Source organism: Triturus cristatus, chromosome 8 (genome assembly GCF_964204655.1).
Source record: "Triturus cristatus chromosome 8, aTriCri1.1, whole genome shotgun sequence".
Taxonomy (NCBI): domain Eukaryota; kingdom Metazoa; phylum Chordata; class Amphibia; order Caudata; family Salamandridae; genus Triturus; species Triturus cristatus.
Genome location: NC_140591.1, coordinates 83,170,052 through 83,182,358, shown reverse-complemented (window position 1 = coordinate 83,182,358; position 12,307 = coordinate 83,170,052).

The window sequence follows — 12,307 nt, the reverse complement described above, 5'->3', positions numbered from 1 at the left end:
GCCGCTGTGCGGAGGGGGACTACCTTTCCCAGGATTCCTAGCAGCGGACAGGAAGCTGAACTGGAACCCGCCTCCTGTACTCTCGCGCCTGGAGGCGCTTAAAAGCAAAGGGAGCCACCGCCTGGCGGGTCCGCACGCGGGCAGCGCCGGGCTAAGCCCGGGCAAAGGGCGGGCCCTCTGTGGCCCTTAGAGGCCAGAGGAGACAGGGCTGGGCCACGGACCTTGTATTCATTCGCTGTAGAACTTGCTCATTCACTACATTGTGATTTTTATTGTGCTTAACTTTATGTGTCATTAGAAGTTAGAAATACAATAGGGACACCTTGACAAATTTGCCTTTGCTGCCTTTGCTATTTGGATTGCCCGTGGATTCCTTGCATTTCGACCAACGCTTCGCCGAACCCGTTGCGCGGGTCCCGCTTCACAGAGGGGTGCTCTCCTTTGTGGGCTGTTAGCTGCTGCTGGGGTAAGACAGGGGCTGAGGGCTGCGAGCAAGAGGGCTGGGACTACATTTTCCAGGAGTCCCAGTAACCCCGCCCGTTCCACCTGGGCTGCTCTCCCTCCCCGCCCCGCCCCCAACGACCGGGTGGTCACCGTAAGAGTCATAAATCAACGTGTGAATACCGCTGCGCGGGAGCGCGCGGGAGCTCGCTGGGGGCCGAAGGGGGCCGGGCTGGGCCATCCCCCTGACAAGTATTCTACGGTTCCTTCTCCAGTAAGTGAACTCTGATATATTGTATCCTATTGGTGTGAAGTAGGGCAATGTCTGCCTCAACAAGTACCGCCAGCGCCCGTTCAACTACTTCACCGGTTGAGACTGGTCCACTGGCAATTGGCCCTTTGGATAAATTCTTTTTTAACCGTTCATCTTCAATTGACAAAGAGCTAACCTTGGCCGAGAGGCGCGCAGAGCGCAGACTATCAATTGAACTGCTTAAAAATTCTACGGACAAGTACTTAACTCTAACATATCCCACTCTGGTAACTCCATTATCTTCTGTAAATTTTATAGTTGCCAACGAACAACCTGAAGGACAGGCACAAATAATAAATAAGGAAATTGTTACAGATTTGAACAATTCCAGTGGGAGTTGTATTCATCCTATATTGCTTCCTGACCCAGGTGCTCAGGCTATCCCGACTCAACCTAAGCTTGGGTCCAAAAGGAAAAGAACAGCCCCACAAAGAAAATGTAAAATTGTGGCCAAACCCTCTCAAAAGCATAGGAAGCTACACAAAACTGTGATTACCAGAGAGGCTGTTATTGAAGAAAACCATAGCATAGGAAGTGTTCAGAACTCAAATCTTGCTCCTTCGGGTAGCCTAGACTCTCAAGAGAAAATTTGCCCTGAGTCTGCTTTATCAATTAACGATAAATTGCTACCACTTGCAAATCTGCTCCCTGAGCTAGAAAGATTACTTAGATTAATACTTATCCCGATAGAGGATAGAATTGCCAAGCTTTCTGATAGATTAAACCACTTTGAGCAGGCAACACTAGATAATTTTTATTCTACAAAATCTTTGATTAAAGCTAATGCCAGGGTGGATTTAAGTACAAAGCCCTATGACAATATTAACCTTGTCACTCAAGATAAGGGAAGAAGGCCTCAAAACAACTCCCCTTTACCCTCTAAGACAAGTAACACCACTGTCAACACAACTACCAAATCTACTGATTTGGTATATTTAGGCCCTGTTCAACTTCAGCCTAATACTATAAATCCATCTCAGTCTATGGTATCCCAGTCACAAAATTCATCTCCTGTTGCTGGTTTAGGGGTTACTGTATGCCCCTTAGTGGGTAAAGCTCCAGTACCCACAAAAGCAACCAACAAGCAGATAGTTCGAAACAATCTTGCGGTTGGGAAAGGGGCTAATGTATGTCCTCCAGCGGGTAAAGTTCTAGTACCAACCCAACCAACTAATAATCAGTTGGTGTTGAAACCTGCTCCCCGTCCTGTTCCTATAGTTTCCAAATCAATCCCACCTCCCTTGATAAAGCCAAAACACAGAAAACCCCCAGTAAATCTTACTCCGGATTCCTTCCCCTATGTAGTAGTCCTTATAAATGTTCCACCACTTCCCATAGGGCAGAGAGAAACCTTCCAGATGCTCAAAAATAAGATCATGCACTGGTTAAGGGAGAATCGACCTCTCCCAGGAGACATCGATGGGTTAATCATAGGGGTAAGGAGAATAGACTGGATAGGGTATACACCGAAAAGTCTGGGTGGGGACTGTGTTGTGGTCAACTTTCAAGATCCAAGGGTGGCGGGATGGATAACTAGGCAGGGATGGGTTGAAAACAAGGGAGGTATTAGAATTGTAGATCTTACCTTTTTCTACCCCCGCCCAACCAGTGTACTGACTAGCCTGCTTAATGAACCCCTGAACCCTTCTACTGCACCATGGCCAATTACTTCCACACCAGCTTCATTATTTGGTCAGAATTATACCACATGTATAAACTATAATCCCCATGCTGGATGGCAGGACCCAGGGTGGGGATATTGACAAATTATTAGAGAGTTGAACAGTAGTAATGGAGGGAACAATAATGAGTCCAAGGGGGCCTGTGAAGATCATGTTGGTACTACTGTTACAATCTTAACTGTTGGTTACACAGAGAAGGGGAGTTTTGTTGTAGAGGGAGGTACTGGGATGGAAAATATAAATGCTAGTACTGTGAAACTACCCTTAACAACAGCTAATATGATTGTTGACCCCACTAATGATCCTGGGAAGGTCGTTAATAACATCGAAAGCCCAATGATTTCCCGAGTGTCTTCTTATACTAACAATTATGATGGGTCTGAGTCTAGCTTTGGTACGTTTCTATCCTGGAATGTTGCAGGGTTGAGTAGTAAGTTAGACTCCCAACCTTGGGTGGAATATATCTGTGGGTTTGATGTTTGTTGTTTCCAAGAAACCTGGGCTTGTGACCCCCTGTTTTGTTTCGGTTACTTAAACTTTCCGATACCAGCATCGAAAGGTGGAAGGGGTCGGCCCATGGGAGGTCTTACTGTATGGATAAAACAAGACTTGGACATTACCATCAAAATATTGGACCTGGGAACTAGCGATTTACAACTGCTAAGAATCTCCACAGATAAGGGTCCGTCATTGGATTTGTATAACGTTTATGTAAGAGGCAGTAATACAACCAATTCCTCCACCTTAGAGCTGTTGTCTGCCTGCTTAGAGACCAAGTCCCAAGATAGCAGGGTAATAATAGCCGGGGATCTTAATAGGACTTTTGAACCTTTAGACTGCACAAATGATCCCTTAGGGAAGGATGAGGACAATCTTTGGGGAGTACCATCTTTATGTTTAAACCCCGTCCCAAGGTGGACAAAAGACATCCTATTACTAAATGCTATTTGTATGGAACATGGTCTAAGAGCACTGAACGGGAGAACCACAGGGGACAAGGAGGGTAGTTGTACCTTTGATAACGGTAACAGCAGGAGCAGAATTGATTATATAATATGTAGTCTCCAGTTGTGGCAGGGGGTTATTGATATGGCCATTAGGCCTAGAGTAGAAAGTGATCACAACCCCCTTTGTGTGACCCATAGGTGGTGGAATGTTGGAGTGGGAAACTTGCACCTAAAGAATGATCAGATTCCAGTCATGAGCAATGACGAACGTAGGCTAAAATGGCCAAGGGTATTGGCTAACGAGGAAACCATGACCTATATCAACCATGAGGTTGATAGTGCAATTACCGCAATGGAGGCGGCTGACCCAATAGTTCCTGGGGTTAGGGATATCACTGATATCCACAACAAGTTATTTTCCCTCCTCAAACCATGTTTTTTGACCAAGAGTAAGAAAGGGAGGAAAACCCAGGATGTTGGAAGGTGGTTCAATCGCCAATGTAGATCTACACGACTAGAATTGGGACAAGCTATTAGGAACAGGGACCGCGTTGCAATAAAAGAGGCAAGGAAACTGTACAAATTGGCCATTTTCCAAGCCAAAAGGAAATGGGACGAAGACCACTGGGCTGAGTTAAAAGAGGCTTCTAGCAATAAGGACTCTAGGACCTTTTGGAAAATTATTAAGTGGGGTAGAGGAGGTGGCCCAGCAAAGCCTGATAATAATGTAGCTGAAGATGCCTGGGTTGACTACTTCAGACCACAATATGCCGAAGTCATGCGCCCCGGGGTAGGTGAGGGCATAACGCCAGTCTATGCTATTGACAATTTGTTCTCCCCCAAAGAAGTAGAAATCGCGATTAGATCCGTGAAAAGTGGGAGAGTGCCAGGGCTAGATGGGATACCCCCGGATATCTTCAAGTATGATATGACGAGATGGGTGAGGTATATCTTTTTAGTAGCAAACGCCCTAGCCAAGGGGGGGGTGGTCCCCGACCTTTGGAAAGGTGCAATTATTATTCCCATCCATAAGAAGGGAGATCGCTCATTGCCTGCCAACTATAGGCCCATAAGCCTAATAGCAACCATGCAAAAAGTAGTGGGAAGAATGGTTGCAAACCAGCTTATGGACTGGGTTGACGCCAACAACGCCCTTTCCTTATATCAAGCTGGATTTAGGCGAGCTACCAGCACCATTGATCAGGTCTTCCGCTTTACCATACTGCGGTGGAAGACGGTTTTACTGGGAAGAGGCTGCCTGTATGTCGCGTTTGTCGACCTGCGGGCGGCATTTGATTTAGTCCCCAGGTTTAAGCTATGGTTGGTTTTGCAAAAAATGGGAATTCCTATTGAGTTGCTTACACTAATCATGCGTCTACATGAATCCAATTTCGCAAGAGTACAGTGGGGTGGGAATGGCGAGTTTACTTCGGACTTCCCCGTGGAAAGGGGTGTCCGACAAGGCTGTTCCATGGCTCCCTTACTCTTCTCATTATTTATTAATGGGATTGTCAAGCGAATGTTGGAAGCAAGCGTAGACGCTCCTTCGTTAGCGGACGCCAGGGTCCCGATCCTGATGTTCGCTGACGATACCCTTATCTTGTCTAAAACCCCTGTAGGGCTGCAACGTGCATTAAATATTTTTGATATTTTTTGCACAGAGCACGGGCTTGAAGTAAACGTGGGGAAAACGAAACTAATGGCCTTTACCCCAAGCCGTAGAATCTATCCCAAGGTAACCCTAAATAATTGCAAGTTAGACACTGTTAAGGAGTTTACATATTTAGGGGTACAGATAGCAGAGGGCGCAGGCTGGTTGCATCATTTGGAAAAAGTGGCCATAAAACATCAACAGCTTTCAGGTGCTTTGAGGGGAGAACACCGCAAATCCAAGACAAAACCGATTAAACCCGCACTTATAGTGTACGATGCAAAGGTCTTAGGTGCCACTTTATATGGTGCGGAGTTATGGGCTTGGGACAATCTTGCGGCCCTACAGACATCTGAGAACAAGTTCCTCAGAGGGATTACAGGACTTCCACAGAGCACCCCCCTAATACCATTGTTCCTGGAGTTGGGTAGACGCCCAATTACCGATAGAGCGCGATTGCGCCCTGTTCTCTACTGGAGACGTCTTTGGACAACTCCAGAGATCAGACAATATGCAGAGGGTTTTCTTTGGATAATTAAGGAAGACACCTTCCACAAGATAAAATGGCTTAAAAATCTAAGGGCCATGCTAATTAACTTGGGGTTTTACAATCTTTGGAATAACCCAGTGGAAGAGGAGTTCCCAAGCAAAGAAGCCCTCAAATCACATTATTGGGATTGGGTGGGTGGTAATCTGCTGAAAGACGTTAGGTCTGACTCTATGGCTGGTCGTTTTTTGGAGACAAAAATTTTTCCTATCCTAGAAAATTATTGGGATACTATTACGGTACTAATGGATAGGAAGCTAGTCTTCCAGCTAGGGTCCGGATCTATTCCCCTAAAAAAACTAACGTCAGGTTGGCATAGGTCGACTAGTAGGTTATGTCCAGTTTGTGAAAACGCAGAGGAGAGTGTAGGTCACTTTCTATTTGTATGTAAAGCCTACTCATTACCCAGGAGATTATGGCTCACACCTGTATGTAAAAACCTGGGGACACGTGACAGTGCAGTGGCTTTAAGAATTTTGTGTACAACAACTCATGAATCGATAGTCATTGGGGTAGCTAAATACTTGGGATGGGCCTGGGTCATCAGGCGACGATTTCTGGGGGGGATTAGTTAATCAGGTTTTCCTTTTATCTTTATTGTCTAATAATGTAAAATTACTTGTTACATGTAAATTTTTTACGCTAATATCGTATGAGCTGCACAGAATGCCTATATGAATTTATATTTGTAAATGTTATGTTTTTATTCTGTAATGTTAATTTTATGCTGTGCTTTTATGAGAAATAATCTCGAATAAAGCTTGTACAACAACAACTTGTAGGAGTACTTGAGTGGAAACCTTTTTGGTACTGCTTTGATGTTTTTGCGTGAAGCAATAACATCCACCATAAGCTCACTGTCTATTCTTGTTTAGAATGAGTGATTGCAGCTATGGAAGCCACGACAGCCCCCTTTGCGGCTTCATCAGCCAATGAATTCCCTTCAACGTGAATGCCATCACGCTGATGACTAGATGTATGTATCATGTGAGCTCTCGGTAGTTCGGATTTCAACTCCACTACCTGTTCCCATATCATTTTGTGCTTAATTTTGCCACCTTTTGCATCTTTGAACCCGTTTTGAATCCAGTGTTGTAAATATTCATTATATGACTGCACACAGTAAAAGGAATCGCACTCAATTAGTGTGGGGAATTCTCTATCTGTATTTGCCAGTATCAAGGCTTTTAACTCTGCCAGCTGTGCCGTGCAGTCTCCTTGAGATTGCGTTTTCGTGCAACTTGGATGGAACTTTCCATCCCGCTTGCGACCTTTAATGATTGCACATGCTGCGCTATATTGTTACTTACTTCCTATGGCCGGTTGAGCAGATCCGTCAGTGTAAATTATATATTCATACTGATCTAGAGGCATTATTCCATTTGGTAGAGGATATTCCTGTTCGTATTGCAGAAATGTTTGTGTCTTTAGATTTGGGCCTGAATTCTACATCTGTTGCAGTTATAGAATTAGCTCATTGTATCCATCTTGGATGTAAGGCTTTAGCTTTAGGAATGATCGCTTTTGTCACAGCCTCTAAGGCTGGGACTGGAGTTACTGCGATTCTCGTTTCCCCTGAGCCAGTGCTTTTTCTCTCACTACAGCAGTCTGTACTGCTGTTAGAAGCTTTTCTCTAGATGCGAAGCTCATTTCAGCATTTGTGTACAAATGTGAATTGTATGCAATTGGTTCTGTTTCTCCTTCATTATATGTTAGATAGGTGTACCCAGATTGACCCGCAACTATATGGATCACCTGGTTACATACGTTTATGCATGTCTGTAAGTGTTAAGAAGCTATCATGTCAGCTTGTAAGGAACAAAGTGTATCTGTGTGTTCCTGTGTCCATTGTCTTACTGAAAAATCAGGTTTTATTAAGTTGTAGAAAGGTTTTACTCTTTCTGCATAATCCAGAATGTATGTTCTACCAAAATGTAGGAATTCCAAGATTGATTGTAATTTTTTTTAATGATTTTGGAGGTTGGAGCAGTGCGCATTTTTAAAAAAAATCGGCTGCCAGGCTTTTCCCTTCACTTGAAAGCTCATATCTTAAAAACAGGATGCTGAGGTGGGCAATTTTAGATTTTTTAAAGCTGAATTTGTAGCCCTCAGATTCAACCCCCAAAATTATGGTATTCACTCTGTTCAAGTGCTCCTCTAGGTCCTCATCCGTTAGATAAATATCATCCACATAGGACAATGCCTCTTCATCCCAAAATTGAAGTAACTCAGTTACTCTCGCAGAAAACAACCCCGGGCTGTTCTTATACCCTTGGGGGCGTCGACAAAATTGACCCTGGGACCCTAGCGCTGAGTATGCTGTTAAATACCTGCTTTCAGGCGCTATATTTGGCAGAGAAATCTATTTGAGATATCAAGTGTCGCTTTATATTTTTTCTGCACAGTGTTATTCATTAATGCGCCACTGTGTGCATTTTGGACTGCAAATGTCTTAGTGCACGTGTTTAGATGTCTTTAATCTAAAACTAAACAATATGAATTGTCAGGTTTCATGACCATAAACAAAGGATTATTCATTTGAGAGGTGCAAGTTTCAATCACCCCTTGGTTTTCAAGTTGATCTCCCTGACCTGTTTTTTAGCTTCTTGCTCTATTGGATACTGCCCCGTGCAGTTGGAGTATTTTTTAATGGAATTATGTGATGAGTTGAATCCTCATCCTATCCAACATGGTTCTTGTGTAATGCTGGAGCCTGGGCTACCGCCCACTCCTGCGCATATGTGTGTTTTAAGTGCCTGGGACTATGGTCTGAGAATGCAGGTATAATTACTGTTTCCCCTTTAGGGCAATCCATGACGAATGCTGGTGGCCAATCTCGTTCAGCTAACAAAATGGCATAGCCAAACGTCAGGTTTTCCCAAAAGAGACCTCTCACTAGTCTACATTTGTCCCCCTCCATCTGGAGCGTTATTTTCATATACTTTATGCGGGACACTAACCCTAGTATCGGGTGTTTCCACCGTGATATAATCATTCAAGTCCGCTATCACCAGAAATTCCATCAGGTTCTGGAGAGCTATTGTTACTTCTGCCGCACTGTCTAGTATCGTCAGAGCCCATTCCCTGTCAGTAGTCGAGTCCTCAGAATTCTGGGCATGTCTGATCTTTAGAGTTGCAATCTTCTTCTTTTTGAACTGTGTCTTTTGCTTTGGTTTCTCTTGGTTTTTAGAAGTGTAATCTTGAGCATGCTGCTTGACTCTGGACTTTGTACGCTCTTGTCTGTCTGACCGTCGTTCCCTCTTGGAGTTTTTCGATGAACCCTGAAAGGAACGAGAGGAACGTGTATCAGTATCCTGATACCTGTCAGGTTTCCTAATGTTATCGCTATTCCTAAGGTTATACCTCTTTTCGGAGGGCTCCTGTGGAGGAGATCTACCTCTGGATTGAGATCTGTTTTCTTTAAAGTTTTGTTGTTTTTTATTGTCCCACTTCTTCTTAGTTGAAGCAGGTGTCTGCTTGGAAGTGTCCTTTTCAGGACTGCCCATCAGTTGTGGTTTTAAAGCTTTCCCACCCAGACTGTTTCTGCCTAATTCTGCATACGCAGTTTCTATTATTTTTGGTAGTTCGCATTCCTGTTCTAAAGGACTGAACTCCCTTAGGCGTTGGTGGATAGCCACTGAAGCTGCTTCCCCTTTAGTATTAGCTAATATTATGGCTGATACCTGGGCATAGTTACCTAGTAACTTCATCCCTAAGTTCAGAGTAGGCCCTGCTCCGTACTCATTCTGTATTTGTCTCAATACATCTGGTATCACTGCTAATGACGGAATACCATGAGTCCTGGTATAAATGGCAGTAAAGACTGTACCCCAAGTGGTACAGTCTTCTACTTGTGTTGTTATCCCCATGGGCAAGCAGATTGTTAGCATTCTGTGTTTTTCATACGGGGTAGTATTCGTGAATACTGCCTCGAGCTGTGTTATTTTCTGAGCTACCCAGAATGATATTTGGTCACGTTTTTGGGGCATTTTTCCCATCACCGTGTGTAATGTTTGTGGTGTTATTTTAGTTGCTGTACCCTGAGCTTGAGTTCCATTTGTTGCAACTATTGCTGGTTGAACTTTAAGTGGCCTCATGACGAACTGCGTCAAGTTTCTGTTTATTTTTATCACTTCTTTGTGTTGTGCGAGTAAGTCTCCTGGTGGCATTGTTTCAATGTCAGGATGTGGTGTGTAGGGCGCTAATATCGGTCATGTTGCCCCTTCTCTTCTGAGCGGGCCAAGTCTCACTCTTCCTCTTCTTATGTGCGGTAGGGTGCCTTCAAACCAGTATAAGTATTCCTGGTACGCGAGCGGAACCTCAATGTCCTCAAACGGGCAATATTCTTCTGTGCATCTCCTTCTGTGTAGGAGTGAAATGTTTTTGTTCCTGCATTTGCTGCGGTGAATGTAACCCACAAATAAAATACCTCTGTTCTGTATGATTTGTGTGCCTCAATCACGAATCCTACTATACCACCCCTAGGTGTTAAACCATGCTCTAGCAGTTTCAGGGTGACTGTATTTCTAAAATTCTCTGCAATTTGTATTGCATCTGCATCTTCTTCTCCAGCTAAAAGGTGTAGATCTACTCTTCTATTATCTCTGTCCTCAGTCATTTTTGTAAAGAAGAGGTTTTCAAGGGAACCAAGATAAGATGTGTATGCAAAATTTAGGAACAATGTGTCCTTCAAGCTTGATTAACCAACAGCCAATAAATAGGATTTTTCGCCTACTCAGCTGTGGCGGAGTTTGTGCCCACTGTTTTGTGGGTAGGGGTCTCTGAGAATAGCACGACTGAACTACTCAGATTTTACTGTTAAATAAGTGCCCAACCAACGTTGGTGGCACCATTTTGTGTAGTTCCTATATAACCTATACACAATCTGCGCATAAACTGTGGGATCGGTGGCAGGCTGATTCCGTGCACCCCCACCAGTTACGTTAGCCTGTCTGTATCAGCTAGTTCACAGTGCCACTAGAATCTCCTCCTATCGAGGAGAAAATAGATTCTGGCAACCTCAGAACATGACAACCCTGATCCCTCAGAATCGTGGAAACAATATACTACTTTTCGCTCAGTCACTCGTGCTCACTTAGTTTGTCTCAGAGAAATAATAATAATAATAATAATATATAATAATAATAATAATCCACATTTGTAAATAATAATAATCCACATTTGTAAAGCGCGAACAATCACCCGTAAGGGTCTCTAGGTGCTGGGGACCGTCGGGAAGATTAAGCAAGCTATTGCCCAGAGTCACATGGTGCTAGGCTAATCTGCCGCTGGCGATCGAACCGTGAGCCCCAGATTCCAGAGTCAGTCGCCCTGGCCGCGGCGCCACACCTCTTCCCACACAGAAAAAACAGGCTGGCCGTTTTCAATAAGAATTTATTGAACAGTTGTTATTCTAGTGTAGAATAGATGAGCTGCAACAACCATTAGACAGTAGCAGACATATTTGATTAGAAGCACTACGTAAGTAAAGGGATGGTGAAGTTCTACCATCTTGCAATAATCATGAATACATACAAGTATATAAAACACATGATTAAAGGTGTGTACTCCTACGATGCCTCCCTAACTAGATGTTATGTTATGTTATGTTATTCGTTCTTCTATAGCACACAGCTGCCCCAGCAAAGGGGCGTCCCGGCGCTCTGAGCGGCAGAACGAAAAGATACATAGAACAAGATGTAACAGAGAGAGGGAGAAGCGGGACCGAGGAATGAAATCCTATGTAGTAAGATGACATCCAGAGGGAAAGAGATAGGTTTTAATAGCCCTCCTGAACATAAGCAGATCATCAAGGGCACGAATATGAGCAGGTAGTGAGTTCCAAAGCCTAGCCGCTAGAACGCGGAAGGAACGTCCTCCCGCTCTGCAGCGTTTGAACCGTGGAACTACTGCTAGATTTTGGTCCAGTGACCTCAAACAGCGAGCGGGAACATAAGGAGTAAGAAGATGCTCCAGAATCGGAGGAGAAGACAACTTAAGAATCTTAAAGTAGAGACATAAAGTCTTAAACTCAATCCTTTGAGCCACAGGCAGCAAATGTAGTTTCCGAATAGTCTCCCTCGCAGAACAGAACCTAGGTAAACCCACCAGGGCTCTGGTCGCCGCGTTCTGTACTCAATGCATCCGAGTAACTTCCGCCTGATTTGCCCCCACCAAGAGCGAACTCGCGTAATCCAGCCGCGAGAATATGGTGGCCTGAATTATCAGCTGTCTAGTGGAGGTGTCAAAATTTTTTAGGGTTGGCCTAACCCCCCGCAAAACCCCAAAGAAAGCAGCAGCCACTTTTTTCGTGTGTCCGCAGAAACTAAGGGCGGAATCTAACCAAACCCCCAGGTTTTTAGTCTCGGGGACCGGAATAGGGGTTGAGCCCAACTCTGGGGGCCACCACTGAGCACCCCATAGATTGCATTGCTTACCAACGATGAGAACTTCCTTTTTTTAGCATTGAGTTGTAAGCAGTTAGCCGTCATCCAGCCAGCCACTGCTGTTATGCCCTCCCTGAACCTAGGGGCCTCCGAGTCGGAGTCCCCGTTAAGTGCAACCGCCAGCTGCGTGTCGTCAGCATAGGAGACCATAGTAAGGCCCCACTGCTTGGCGACCGCAGCCAGCGGCTGCACATACAGATTGAACAGTGTTGGGCTGAGGGCCGACCCCTGAGGGACTCCCTGCTCGATAGGATAGGGTTTGGATTCAAAAGGAGGTGTG